Source organism: Papio anubis, chromosome 7, assembly GCF_008728515.1.
Source record: "Papio anubis isolate 15944 chromosome 7, Panubis1.0, whole genome shotgun sequence".
NCBI lineage: Eukaryota > Metazoa > Chordata > Mammalia > Primates > Cercopithecidae > Papio > Papio anubis.
In genome coordinates this window covers 108,569,639-108,585,542 of record NC_044982.1, presented here as the reverse complement: position 1 = coordinate 108,585,542, position 15,904 = coordinate 108,569,639, and the positions used below count along the sequence as shown (strand labels likewise).

The window sequence follows — 15,904 nt, the reverse complement described above, 5'->3', positions numbered from 1 at the left end:
TGATGAGTGTATCTAAATCATTACAATAAAAGCCACAGTGAGATACATCGCATTCTCACTAAGATGGTTAAAAGACAAGTAACAACAAATGTTGGTGAGGATATGGAGCAACTGGAATCCTCATACATTGCTGGTGGGAATGTAAAATAGTATAGCCACTTGGGAAAACAGTCTGGCGGTTCCTGAAAATACTAAAAACAGAGTTACCATATAATTCAGCAATTTTCACTCCTAAATATACAACCAAGAGAATTGAAAATGTTCATAGCAACATTATCCATAATGTCCAAAAAATGGAAACAACTCAAATGTACACCAAGTGATGAATAGATAAATAAAATGTGGTATATTCTTGTAATAGAGTATTATTCAGGAATAAAAAGCAATGAAGTATTGATACATGCTATATTATGGACAAACCTTAAAAATATCATGCTAAGTGAACAGAGTCAGACACAAAAGCCCACATGTCATATGATTTCATTTATGTAAAATGTCCAGAATAGGCAAATTCGTGAAGACAGAAAGTAGGTTTGTGGTTTCTTGGTACTGCAGGGAAGAATGAGGAATGACTGGTAATGGATACAATGTTCTTTTAGGGGTGACAGAGGTGTTCTAAAATTACATAGTGGTAATAGTTGCATTGCTATGTAACTATATTAAAAACCACTGATGTGAACTATATATCAATAAATTTGTTCTTAAACAAAAAAATATATGCAATGTTAAATAATTTTTGTTCACTTTATGGCCCAGAATGTAGTATGTATATCTCATTGACTGTTTCATGTCAGCTTGAGAACAATGTGTATTCTGCTGTTGTTGGATAAAGTATTCTTTTTTTTTTTTTTTTTTGAGATGGAGTTTCGCTCTTGTTACCCAGGCTGGAAAGCAATGGCATGATCTGGGCTCACTGCAACCTCTGCCTCCCAGGTTCAAGCAATACTCCTGCCTCAGCCTCCTGAGTAGCTGGGATTACAGGCATGTGCCACCATGCCTGACTAATTTTTTGTATTTTTAGTAGAGATGGAGTTTCACCATGTTGGCCAGGCTGGTCTTGAACTCCTGACCTCAGGTGATCCACCTGCATTGGCCTCCCAAAGTGCTGGGATGACAGGTATGAGCCACCACACCCAGCCAGATGAAGTATTCTTTAAACGTCAATTTGATCAAGATGATTGATAGTGCTGTTGAGGGCAACTGTGTTTGTATTGACTTTTTTGCCTGCTCAATGTAGCAATTACTGAAGGAGGAATGTTGAAATCTCCAATTATAACAGTGGATTTTCCTATTTCTCCTTGTAGGTCTTTTTTTGCCTCACATATTTTGATGCTCTGTTGTTTGGTGCACATATGTTAGGGATTGTTATATTTTCAAAGAAAATTGTTCCTTTTTATCCCTGATAATTTTCCTTGCTCTGAATTCTGCTTTGTATGAAATTAATAGAGTTTCTCCAACTTTCTTTTAATTACTGTTAGCATGGTATATCTTTCTCTATCCTTTTACTTACAACTTAGCTGTGTTTTTATATTTAAAGTTGGTTTCTTGTAAACAACATATAGCTGGATCTCGTTTTTTAATCCACTCTCATAATCTTTTAATTGATACATTTAGACCAGTTACATTTAGCATGATTATTGATATAATTTGATTGATAGCTACCATGTTTTCTATTCATTTCTCTCATTCTTTATTTGCCTCCTATTTTTTTTGCCTTTTTTAGTTTCTTTAAAAATATTTTTATTCTTTGCCCTAAGTTTGCAGCATACATTTACAATTATTATATACCATTACATATATATATATATATATATATATACACACACACACACACACACACACACACACACACACATCCATGTTCAAAAAATATTATGCCTCTTCATGTATAGGGCAGGCACCTTATAATAAAATCTTCCTTCTTCTGTCTTTTCATTTCTTTTTTTTTTTTTTTTTTTTTTTGAGGCGGAGTCTTGCTCGGTAGCCCGGGCTGGAGTGCAGTGGCCGGATCTCAGCTCACTGCAAGCTCCGCCTCCCGGGTTTACGCCATTCTTCTGCCTCAGCCTCCCAAGTAGCTGGGACTACAGGCGCCCGCCACCTCGCCCGGCTAGTTTTTTGTATTTTTAGTAGAGACGGGGTTTCACGGTGTTAGCCAGGATGGTCTCGATCTCCTGACCTCGTGATCTGCCCGTCTCGGCCTCCCAAAGTGCTGGGATTACAGGCTTGAGCCACCGCGCCCGGCCCTGTCTTTTCATTTCTTATACTATTGCTCTCGTTTGTGTCACTTATTTGTATGCTATCATCACCCAATACATTGTTACTGTTATTACTTTGAACAAACAGGTATCTATTAGATCAATTTTAAGTAACAAAAATAAAATGTTTTATTTTATCTTTATTTTTTCTTTCTCTGATGCTCTTCTTCCAAGGAACTTATTTTAATATTTCTTACAGGGCCACTCTACTGGTGATGAAGTCTGTTTTTGATTTTTTGTAGAAAGTCTTTATTTCTCCTTCACATTTGAAGGATTGAAATTATGAGATATAAAAATATAGGTTGGCAGCTACTTTCTTTCAGTGCTTTAAATATTTCACTTCATTCTCTTCTTGTTAACATGGTTTCTGAAGAGAAGTCCACATAATTCTTATCCTTGTTCTTCTATAGGTAGTGTGGGATTATTTTTTTCTAGCTTCTTTTAAGAGTGTCTCTTTATGTTTGGTCTCCTTCAGTTTGAATGTAATGTGCCTAAATATAGAGGGGTTTGTTTGTTTGTTTGTAATACTGCTTGGTATTCTCTGAGGCTCCTGGATCTGTGGTTTGATGTCTCTCATTAACTTTAGACATTTTTCAGACATCGTTTTAAAAAATATTTCTTCTGCTCCATTTTTTCCTTCTCCTTTTGTATTCCAATTACACAAATATTATATCTTTTGAAATTGTACCACAATTTTTGAGTGTTCTGTTCTTTTTTTTATTATTCTTTTTTTCTCTTTGCATTTCAGTTTGGAAAGTTTCAAATTGATATATTTTCAAGTTCACTGATACTTTCCTTGGCTGTGTTCAGCCTACTGATGAGTCTATCAAAACTTTCCTTGACTGTGTTCAGTTTACTGATGAGTCTATCAAAGGCCTTCTTCATTTCTGTCACAGTGTTTTTTAATTTGAGTATTTCTTTTTAATTCTTTCTTAAGCGTTTCCATCTCTCTGCTTTACATTATACATCTGTACTTGCGTATTGTTTACATTTTCCATGAAAGTTTATAAGTTATTAATCATAATTATTTTAAACATCTGGTAGTTTCAAAATCCGTTTCACACCTGAGTCTGGTTGCAGTGCTCACTTTGTCTCTTCAAACTGTGATTTTTTTCTAGCTTATTAGTATGCCATGTAATTCTTTGTTGAAATCCAGACATGATATATCAGGTAATAGGAACTGAGGTAACTAGGCCTTTGGTGTGGGGTTTTATATTAATATTCCTAGAAGTTGGACTGTGTTTAATGTTTTAAATATTGTAGCTATAGCTTCCAGAGGCTATAAATTCCTTGTTTTTCTCCCCTACTATCTTTGATTTTCCAAAGAGCTTTCTCTTTTTCTGTTCCTTTTTTTTTGAGATGGAGTCTTGCTCTGTCACCAGGCTGAGTGCAGTGGTGCAATCTCAGCTCACTGCAACCTCCGCCTCCCAGGTTCAAGCAATTCTCCTGTCTCAGCCTCCTGAGTAGCTGGGACTGCAGGTGTGCACCACCATGGCCAGCTAATTTTTGTGTTTTTAGTGAAGATGGAGTTTCACCATATTGGCCATGGTGGTCTCGATCTTCTGACTTGGTGATCTTCCTGCCTTGGCCTCCCAAAATGCTGGGATTACAGGCAGGAGCCCTGGCTCCTGGTTCAAATAGCTTTTTCTTAAATAGTCTTAAATAGAGTATGCCTTGCATTGAGCCCTGCTGATGTGGGATGAGGAGCAGGGGGAGAGAAATTGTTCTATAATCTTATGATTAAACCTCATGGGCCTGTGTCCTGGGGCTGTGACCTTCACAAGTGTTTCTTATCTCCCCCTCACCTTAGGCCATATGGGAAGGATAGAGTTGGGCTGGAATTGAGTAAGTCCCCTTTTCTGTAGGTGACATAAGGTTCTGGTAAAGTCTTTTCTCTTGGAGAGTAGGTCTTTGTTATGGAGAATGCTCGGACATATTTCAAAATGGTTACTTTGTATCTCCCGCTACCAGAGATAGGGGGTGGGGATTTTTCTTGGTTTTTCACTGTGAGAACCTGGTGGGTTCCCGGAGGTAAAACCCATGAAAGTGTGGGGGCCGATTTGTGTACATTTAAAAACACATTAATAATACATTCATATAGTAAAGTTAAAAATATTGTTTCATTCATTCATTCAACATGTATTTGTTGACCACCTACAATGTATGTGCGAGGCATTGTTCCAGGCACTGTAGATATTGTAGTGTATGTAAATCAGTGAAAATGATCAAGGCAAGTCTCAATCATTTTAGGAGATTTATTTGCCGAAGTTGAGGAAATGTGCCTGGGAGATAGGTATATGCCTTTCTCCAAAGATGATTTTGAGGGCTTCGATATTTAAAGGGAAAAGGGTGGATCTTGGGGGAAGAGGAATAAATTTTTTAAAAGGTGCAGATAGATAAGAGAAAAACACTTGCATCCTTTTGAGTCTTTGATCAGCCTTTCACTGAACATACAATTTATATGTGAGGGAGCGGTAAATAGTCACTTATGCCTTCATCTGACTCAATGAATCTGCATGTTCACATAAGATAACATCAACAGTAGAGCAGAGGAAGCAGTCAGATATGCATTTGTCTCAGGTGAGCAGAAGGATATCTTTGAGCTCTGTCCTTTGTCTCACATCTGTGAAGATAAGCTATCAATTTTCATTGCCAGGGTGAAATTCACCAGGACTATTTTAGGGTAAAGATTTGGAGCCCACAAGGAATTTCCTTATGGGCAAATTGTGGGGAGGTATGTAGCTTTTTTTTTTTTTTTTTGAGATGGAGTCTCGCTCTCTCGCCCAGGCTGGAGTGCAGTGGTGTGATCTCTGTTCACTGCAAGCTCTACCTCCCTGGTTCATGCCATTCTTCTGCCTCAGCCTCCCGAGTAACTGGGACTGCAGGCACCCGCCACCACGCCCGGCTAATTTTTTGTATTTTTTTTTCTTTTTTACTAGAGATGGGGTTTCACCGTGTTAGCCGAGATGGTCTTGACCTCCTGACCTCGTGATCTGCCTGCCTCAGCCTCCCAAAGTGGCCTCCCAAAGTGCTGGGATTCTAGGCGTGAGCCACCATGCCTGGCTGCTTTTTTTTTTTTTTTTTTTTTTAATATTTGTACCTATCTTATTTAGGAACCAAATGCGAGGCAGGTTTGCATGACCCAGTTCCCAGTTTGACTTTTCCCTTTGGATTAGTGAGTTAGGGGTCCCGAGATTTATTTTCCTTTCACATGTGCAAAATAGACACAGTTCTGTACTCTGAAGATAAAAATGGGCAATAAACAAGATGACTAATCAAATATACAGAATATTAGATAGTTCACGCTGAAGATGTAGACTCAGGAGTCATCAGTGTACACACGGTTATTAAAGTCGTAAACCTCTGTTTACCTCTGGGGAGAAAGGAAGCAGAATGGTATCAGGAAGCCCTCCAATTACACTGGATATTTTTTATTTCTCTAATATAAAGATAACATGAAGTAAATGTGGCAGAATGTTAACATGTTTAAATCTGTATATTGAAGAAGGTAGTTAAGCAAGACGAGTAAATTACAGAGATTTGCTGTACAATATAATACCTATGGTTAACAATAAGATACTGTGCACCTAGACATTTAAGAGAGTAGATCTCATGCTGTGTTCTTACCACAAAAATAAATAAATAAATACCAACAAACGTACGAAAGGAAACTTTTGGAGGTCATGGGTATGTTTACTACCTTGATTGTGGAGATGATAACGTGAGTGTATACATATGTCCAAACGTACCAAATTGGATTTGTTAATTATGTACAGTTTTTCATATACTGATCATATTTCTGTAAAGCTAGGGAAAAAAATCTGTGTTTGTATATATGGATGTTTGTTATATTTTCTATTTTTGCCTATGTTTAACCCTTTTCCCATTTGCCCTGAGAATACTTGCCTATAGCGCTTGTGGCTACAGCATTCACCCCAAGATAACCTTGCCACAAAGTATCTTGCTTTTGTTGTTGTCACATTGCTCTAGTGTATTGGCTTTGGAAACAAAAGACATATTCTAATTATAGCAGTCTGTGTTTAGTAATGATATTTCCATTTACAAAATACAGTAATTCTCAATTGCTGAAAATACAAATCCTAGAAAATGTAGCATTCCTAGGCATGTTGGTAACATTGTTCTTGAACAGTTGTTGGCCGAAGATTCATTTGATGAATCTGATTTTACTGAGATAGACAATTCTGATGATTCAGATGATTCTGATGTTAATTCTGTTTAGAAATAACTCAAAGAACAGATTGTATATTTTATTTTCACATTGAAATTAGTCAGATTTTCTTCAGACTCAAACAGCATGTTTATGTAAAATTAAATGAGTGCTGGCAGCGGGTTACACTTTTTTTTTCCTAAACAGGAGAAGAGTTAAAGCATAACAAATTAAAAATCATACTATAAAAAATTGTGGTACACAAAATATCCTGGCAACAAAATCCCAACAAATTTACTGGTAAAAATGTATCAACTATATATTTTTATAATATAAAAGCAAATACCAATAGTGTATTTCATGACTACACAAATAAATCATGATATTGAATAAATTTGCATCAATTTGTAAAAGGTACATAAGGAAAAAGCAGCTATAGCAATAATAATTGTTATAAATCAAGCTACAAAATGTAAATATTTATTAAATTCCTATACATGGGTCAGTGCAGTCTGTGTAAATAAATATTTTAATACACAGGAACACAAAGCATACAGCAAAATATACATTTGAAGAAATGCCAATGCCAACTTCGTGCTTGGAGTAAATAAAATGTTTTATAGAATGTTGGTAATTGGCAAGCAAATGAAAAAATTATGAATTCTAAGATAAACTAGCTTAAACTTAATATGTATCATTGCCTCTTTTGGGCAATGGGTTATGTTAATAATGGATTCTGGTAGTGACAAATTGAATCTCTACTATTAGGAGAATGATCCAAGTCCTATCTCTGACCAGCTCATAGACCTGTCACATACATCCTTTGCTTCTTACCATGCTCTGTCAATAGAGAGTGAAGCCTTGCTGTCTTCTAGTGGACTATACCTCTGACCTTGTATGTGAGGCCTTCCGTGAACATGTGGATGATTTGAAAACAAAATAATTTTAGATACTGTTTAAAAAGTAAAAAGAATGAATTTTCTATATTCACAAATATAGTAAGCACCTTAATGCAGTTCTTAAATGTAAATAATAATAATAAATACCGAATGCTTACTATGTGTCAGATGTAATTATAAATGTTTTAGCTACATTAACTCATTTAATCATCACAACAGCTGCATGGAATGGATGCTATTATTTTTATGTGATAAACAAGCAAACTGAGGCACAGAGATATAACCTGCCTAAACTCATACAGCTAGTGCGTACATAATGGACCAGAATGTGGACCCAGCTAGCTTGATTCTTAAGTTTGTGCCCTTAATCAGCGTATACATACATATGTATACATATAGAGTCACGCATCGCTTAATAATGAGAATACATCCTGAGAAACGTGTCATTAGGCAATTTAGTCATTGTGTGAACATCATAGCATGTGCTTACACAGACGTAGATGGTATAGCCTACAACACACCTAGGCTATGTGGGATAGCCTATTGCTCCTAGGCTACAAATCTGTACAGCATGTTACTGTACTGAATATTTTAGCAGTTGTAACACAATGGTGAGTATTTGTGTATCTAAACATAGAAAAGGTGTAATAAAAATATGGTATTGTTGACCCAGCCATCCCATTACTGGGTATATACCCAAAGGATTATAAATCATGCTGCTATAAAGACACATGCACAGTATGTTTATTGCGGCACTATTCACAATAGCACAGACTTGGAATCAACCCAAATGTTCATCAGTGACAGACTGGATTAAGAAAATGTGGCACATATACACCACGGAATACTATGCAGCCATAAAAAACGATGAGTTTGTTTCCTTTGTAGGGACATGGATGCAGCTGGAAACCATCATTCTTAGCAAACTATCACAAGAACAGAAAACCAAACACCGCATGTTCTCACGTATAGGTGGGAACTGAACAATGAGATCACTTGGACTTGGGAAGGGGAACATCACACACCGGGGCCTATCATGGGGAGAGGGGAGGGGAGAGGTATTGCATTGGGAGTTATACCTGATGTAAATGACGAGTTGATGGGTGCTGACGAGTTGATGGGTGCAGCACACCAACATGGCACAAGTATACATATGTAACAAACCTGCACGTTACGCACATGTACCCTAGAACTTAAAGTATAATAATAATTAAAAAAAAATATGGTATTGTAATCTTATGGGACCACTGTCATATATGCAATCTGTCGTTAACCAAAACAACTGCATGACTGCATGACTACATATACATGCACGTATATATATATATCTGTTTGACGTTTACATAGATATGTGTATATATATATACACATACATTAAAAAATTTTTTCTACTTAGACCCTAATGCACAGAAATGTCAGGATATTGTTTGCCAAAGGCCTCCAGCTGGACTCAAGGGTAGCGATCCTAAGCAGCAATACCTTCCCAGTGTTCAGAGCCTGGACCTCGGCTTTGTAGATCCAGAAAGTCTTGACAATGTTCTAGAATTTCTGAGAGCCAGGGAGTGTGAAAGAGTTTTCATAAGTGAATGTTTTAGCCAGGTGCGATTCAGTAATGTCATGGGGCTCCTTGTCCCTGGCATGGATGCTCATGTCCAATGTCTTGTGAACCCATCAGTTTTGAGTACTTGAGAAACCACATTTGTATTAGAAGTTTGTTTGCTGAGAAGAAATTAAGAGTAAAGGGATGTGGACCACTGAGAGGGAGATTTCCGAGAGTGGTCCAGTTCACTGAGCATGTGTGCTGGCCCCATGGGTGGCAGCTGTTGAGCCAGGCTCTCAGGGGCACAAACGCAGACCCATCCTTCAGGGATTGCACAGATTGGTGGGGAGATCAGTGCACGCACAGGTGACTACAGGGAGTGTGGGCAGGGCAGTCAGCCTTGCGGGGGACAGAGGAAGGGTCCCTAACTTGCCTGGGGTTAGGACAGGGTTCCTAGAGGAAGCCCATAATACTGCAGGATTGGTACTGACAAATTCTGCCCCATTCCAAGGTGACCATCTCATTCTTCCTAATGCTTTCTTCACTTGAGTTAATCATTCTAATTATACCAGGCATATTTCTCTTCCTGCTTCTAGTCTCAAAGTGATCTTCTTACCACTTTATTTGAGCTCCAGGCCCCTGATATCACATGGTAAATGCCTTGATCATGGACTCACTTTTAGTGTCCTTATGGAGTGTGAGAAAGGAGGCTGAGGCCCAAGGTGCAGACAGGTGACTGCATCCAGAGAGGCTGCAAAGAGGATTCAGGATAAGCTTTTCTGAAGTTGCGTGAAGGTCTGTGACTGTGAGTGTGAGTGCACAGGGTAATAGAGCAGTGGGACTACTATGCATTAAGTCTTCAACGATGGCCCTTGAAACTTTGCTGCATGAGAAATGATGGAAGGAGCCGGGGTGTTTATCTTGGAGAAAGTGAGACATGATTTCTGTCTTCAAGTATTTGAGGGGGTGTCTTATGAAGGAGGAATTAATCTCACTTAGGATAGTTCCAGAAGGCACAATTTGGATGAAACAGGGAAAGTTACCAGAAGGCAGAGTTTAACTTAATAGAGAGAAATGAGCAAAGGCAATGAACAGCGTGCTAAAAAATGTGTACATAGAGACACTAAACATATGGAAAAAGTTAGCCTCACTATTAATCAGAACTGCAAATTAAAACAATTTGTTACCTTCTCCTCTTACTTATCGAAAGGCAAAAAGTAGAAAAGACAAAATACACAATGTTGGTAAAGTTAAAAAAATGGACGCTTTTAGGTACTGCTGGTGAGAAAATAAGTTAGTACAAACCTTTTGTAGAATAACCTGGCAGTATGTATTAAATATCTTAAAATGTGCACCTCTTGAGATACAGAAATTATGCTTTTAGGAACTTATTTCAAGGAATTAATCAGAGATATGTGCATGTGTGTTCAAGCATTAATAGTAATTGTGAAAACCTCAAATTAATTACATTTCAGTGATAAAGAATTGGTTAGAAATAGCATGGGACATCTACACGATAAAATACCGGACAATAATTAAACAGGCATCCTTTTAGAGGATATTTAAGAACAAAGTGCTGGCGGGCGCAGTGGCTGACGCCTGTAATCCTAGCACTTTGGGAGGCCGAGGCGGGCAGATCACGAGGTCAGGAGATTGAGACCATCCTGGCTAATATGGTGAAACCCTGTCTCTACTAAAAATACAAAAATTAGCCAGGTGTGATGGTGGGCACCTGTAGTCCCAGCTACTCGGGAGGCTGAGGCAGGAGAATGGCATGAACCTGGGAGGCGGAGCTTGCAGTGAGCAGAGCAGAAATTGCGCCACTGCACTCCAGCCTGGGCGACAGAGTGAGACTCTGTCTCAAAAAAAAAAAAAAAAAAAAGTGCTAAGAAGTATTAAAAAGAGTAACAGGCTATAAAACATGCACTTCATGATCCCAATTTTATTTTTAAATTATAAATGAATCCAGTATATCTATATATAGATATAGATATATATTGAAAAGTTATACAGAGAATATTAATCACTGTTATCTCTGTATAGTAGATTGTTGGCTACTTTTTCTTTTCTATTCATTTCTGTGTTTTCCAAATTTTTATATGACTTTAATAATCAAAGAATATGTCATTTTTGCAAAATCAATCTAAATTTTCTGAAGAGGCATTCCAAACAATTGAATTGAGTGGTCTGCACTGAATTTAGAAGTTGTGTGTTTTTGTTTGTTTTTATATTTAGTTGGTCATGTTTCTGTCAAGACAGAGGTTCTGGAAAACAACACCATCTCCATACATGATGATAATAGCGTGCCTACAGGATACCTAGCTATGCCACCTTGTTCTGTGGCTGTTAATACTCTGTTTCTTGATTGTAACTGCATTCTTAGCACATATAACACTATTTTTTGCTTACTGTTTAGATGCCTCAAGAGCAAGAGGCATGCTTTGTTCATCATCTCATTCTAGTGCATAGCTCAGACCTAACAGATAGTATGTATTTCGTGAAGACTGGTTGGATGGATGGACAAAAGGAAGGAAAGAAGGGGAAGATGGAAGGAGGGAGGGAGGGGGTTAAAAGGGAAGTTTTTGCCTGGACAAAGAAATCACTCACTTTGAGGGATGGGTATGTGAAAGAATTTCTTACCAGGATTTCCAAACAAGTTTATAGAATCTACTTTCCCAGAAATCTTTTAAGATGGTAGAGACAATCATCTAGCTTAAAGGAGCTAGCTGAAATGAGGTCGTGGCACTGTTACCCTATTATAAGGTCGTGGAATTACAGCATTGAAGCAGCAATTCACTCAATGACTGGATGATGCCTTGTAAGTGTTCATGGCGAATGCTTCCCTTGCTTGCTCATGAGTTCAAGTTCCCTAATTACCAACATTAACTTGGTTAGGAAGTATGAAGATTCTTGAGCAGCAAAGCTACTAAAAATATCTAAAGGCAACTTTGAAAAATGTGTAAAGGTGGGCAGCAGAGGTAGACTTTGTGGAGTGAACAAGGGTTATTTGACAAACCACTTGCAACATATCTGCTTACACCTAAGAGGGTTAGTTGTACACTCGTTGTTCTTTCTCCTCCCTGCCAACTCCCTGTTAAATGTAAATCCCACACTCTATTCTCATACATTCCAGAGGCCATTTCTGTTACACAGTGGCCTTCTCAATTAGCCTCTCCAGGTTTTATACTGAAGAGGTTTCATTTAAAATATTTGGGATACGACTAAAAGAAAAGGAAGAGTTCTAAAGACAATTAACTCCCTTGTCTAATGCTTCAATTGTTCATTCTGTCACAAATCACTCATGATGGACTGCGTTTTCCATTTTGTGGGGTGCATTCAGAGTCCAAAGGACACTTTGAAAACCTGAAGATGTGAATTGCCTCTACCTTATTGTTATCAACCAGCACCTTGAATTTCATGGACTGACATTAAGCTTTGAGTCAAAAGTCTTCTCTATGACAAAAACTTCCTTTCTAGTAACCATCATCTGATCTGCCTGGGTCATCACCTAACAAACCATGGAAAAGGCCAGGTTAACTGGCAGTGTGTCTGCACAGCAGAGCCAAGGTCTGACTCAGGAGACAGGGAGCTTGACCCAGAGCAGGTGACTTCCAACCAGGTCCATCTGGGTCAGGAAGAGGTTCGGGTGTTGGCTCCTTTGTGTGCTTTCTTAGTGGTGAAATGATGCGTATCCTCACTTTGCTGCTAGACTTTCAGTAAGCCTTGGCCACAGCATGCCAGAGGCCTGAGGTTATTTTGGGGTTTTGGCTAGAATCTGCTATGGTCAGGCTGGTGCTGTCACTTCATCAGACAGCTCAGTTTTGCCATGAGCTCATCTACAAGAACCTCGCACTTCTTGCAGTTTGCTTGTTGATCATTGTGTTTGTTTTCCCTTCACTTGAAAATTTCCAAAAAGTGCTTGTCTGTATTGAGGCCACCAACTCACAAGGCAATGGCTGGACCCCTGCTTTCTGCAGCCCCCAGCCATCCCATCCTGCCCATGTGGCATGAGTACATCAGGTCTCTGCCTACTGCTCAGGACCTCACCAGGCATCAAAACCATGATGACCTTAGCTGATGAGATGGAGAATGATGATTGGCAAGGTCTTTTGGCCTCTTTGTTCTCAGGCAGGGCAAAGCCACTCTCACATTTTGTTCCACAAATACTTTCTGAGCTCTTGCCACAGACCAGGCACTTTGCTAGGTTGTGGGGATCTTAAGGTGAGTCTGACACAGTTCCTGTTCTTAAGGAGCCCACCTCCAGTGGAGGAGACAGGTAGGCCAGCAGGTCATTGCAAAGTCACAGGTCAAGGGTCAAACCGAGACACGTGTAGGGGAAACATGCATGTAGGAGAGAAATTAATTGCAAGCACCAAGACTGGCTTCTCCTTACTACACACTGTGGCCAAGCCCTACTGAAAGCTTAGCAGGCAAAGAGAGAGTAACATTTGAACTGAAACATAAACACAAAGGAAATGTGGGAATTGGCTGGTTGAAAAAATGCATTACAGGCATGGGAAATAGTGTGGACAAGGACAACGGAGGTGTAATGATGATTCCAGTTTTAATTTGCAAATGATCACTATGTGCCTGGCTCAATGAAAAATCATTTCCTTGCATCGTACTATTTTAATTTTCACAACAACCCTAATGAGGTACAGTCACTATTTTCATCTCCATTCTACAGATGAGCTACCTGAGGATTGTAATAGTGAAGCAATCAGCCCAGTTTGCACAGCTGGTAACTGGTAAGGTTGGGTTGCAAAACTAGGCTTTTTGATGCCCCTACCATAATATTCTGCTTTCTCAGAGTGGGAGAGAGACACTATGATGAGAACCACATGTAATTCACTATGGCTGCTAGGGGAGATGGTTGGACAGGGAGATAGCATCAGATCTTGGGGAGGGGGCCTTGTGTACTAAGCCTGGGGGTTTGTACTCTTCCCTACATTCCTGGGAGTTTGTACCCTTTCCTACACTGAAGGTTTTAAATGATTTTTCTGGAAGTTGGATTGAAGGGAGAGGAGGGATAGGAACAGGCCTGAAAGCAAAGGGACCACAAGGAGGAGTACTTATGCCATAACCCACGGAGAAGCTGCAAGGCCGAACTAGGGCAGCAGCCGTGCAGATGGGGAGGGGTGTGGAGAGTTTATGAGAGCTGGGAGATGTGTGATGACTGGGATGAAGTAGGCCACAGGCGGGGGTGGCAAGGACCACAGCTGGCGGGTGGGGACGCTGGGATCCAAACCCAGGGAAGCTGATTCCAGAGTCTGAATGCTTAAGCATTACCCTTGCTGCCTACTTCACTCTGCCAATAGAGCTGAAAGTCATCTGAGGCTTTGCATCTAGAATTTACATTTTAGATATTTGATCATCTATCTGTCTATCTATCTATCTATCTATCTATCTATCTATCTATCTATCTATCTATCTATCTATCTATCATCTGTATCTATCTATCTGTCCATCCATCCATCATCTGTCTACCTATTTGTCATCTATTGACATCTGTCTATCCGTCTAACTATCTATCTATCCATCTAACTATCTATCTACTATAGTTTGGTTTGTTTGTGTACCCCTCCACCCCACAACCTCATGCTGAAATTGGATCCTCAGTGTTGGAAGTGGTGTCTAGTGGGAGGTGTTTGGGTCATGGGAGTGGACCTCTCATGAATATATGGATACCCTCCCAGGTGGTGGGGGGATCTGTGAGTTCTCACTCTTGTTAGATCCCAGGAGAGCTGGTTGTTAAAAAGCCTGGTGTCTTCCCACTCTCTCGCTATGTGATCTCTGCACATGCTGGCTCCCCTTCACCTTCCACCAGAGTAGAAGCACCCTGAGACCTTCACCAGGAGCAGGTGCTTTTTATACATGCTGCAGAACTCTGAGCCAAATCAAACCTCTTTTCTTTATAAATTACCCAGCCTCCGTTACTCCTTTATAGCAAAACAAAACAGGCTAAGACACAAATCTCTTTCAAGAAACAAATCTCTTTCAAGAAACAGGTTTGCCATTTGCAACAAATTCCCTGGCCACGTTACCTACAGGTAGTCTGACACCAAGTTGGTTTCACTGGTTTCATTGCCTACCCCTCGTTTTATCTGCACCGTGCCCCCTCCATTGTTTTATTCCATTTTATTTGTGCCAGGATGATTTTTAAAATAATTTCTTACAAGACAGGTGAGCAGGTGTTTCATTTTATGACTTCTTGCAAGGTTGAGAAGTTCTTCCTGTTGCTCTTGAATTCTTGGTCATAGGGTTTCTTCTTGGTCCCTCCACCCGTTCTTGCCATTGTTAGCCTGCCCTGGTTGCCATTGCTGATTTATATTTCTCCCTATTTCAGACTTAAGTCATTTCTCTTGTAAATTTTGGAGGGATGGGTAGTTACTCAAGTGGTATCACTTCACCCTATTGCGCTGAAAGCACCTGGTATACTTCAAAGCTTTGCATTGTATAGTGGGGGATCTGCTTCTTTAGGGTCACTAGCAGAAATCCTGAAATGCAAAGTACCTACAGATCAGCATTAGCTTTGCAGTGAAGTCTGAGACCAGCTTTTATTATTTTTTTTCTAGGTAGCCTGTTTTTCTTTTTTTTCCATTATGACATTTCTAGGTTGTTTTTTCCTTTTCCTTAGAATTCAGAATTTTCACTCAAGTAAATGTAGTATAGGTCAGTTTTCCTTCATTTTCATTGTTGCCAGATGGGCTGTTTTGGTTTGCAGATACAAGTCTTTCTTCATGATAGGAGAATTTATCTGCAGTTTTTCAGAGTTGCTGCTGCTTCTGAGTTGCTCTTTTCATTTTAGGATGTTCCGTATTGATTTCTCGAATCTGGCTTCCCTGCCACTTAGATTTTCGCTCATCGTATTAGTGTCTTTATCCTTTGCTCCAAAATCTTGGAGAATTTCTCAATCCAAATCTTCTATTCATGATTGCTGTTTAATTTTCTTAAAAATTTGACAAGTACACATTTCATCTGAATTCTGTCTTTGCTGAGTTAAAATTGTGCCTTTCTCATAAATATTATGTCCTCTTACATC

General features: G+C 39.2%; 1 protein-coding gene across 6 annotated transcripts in view; it reads left to right on the top strand.

Annotated features, from left to right (window-relative positions):
- The window catches only part of ARNT2 (aryl hydrocarbon receptor nuclear translocator 2), a 202,018-nt gene that overhangs the window by 113,866 nt on the left and 72,248 nt on the right, over window positions 1-15,904 (top strand). The window lies entirely within an intron of this gene.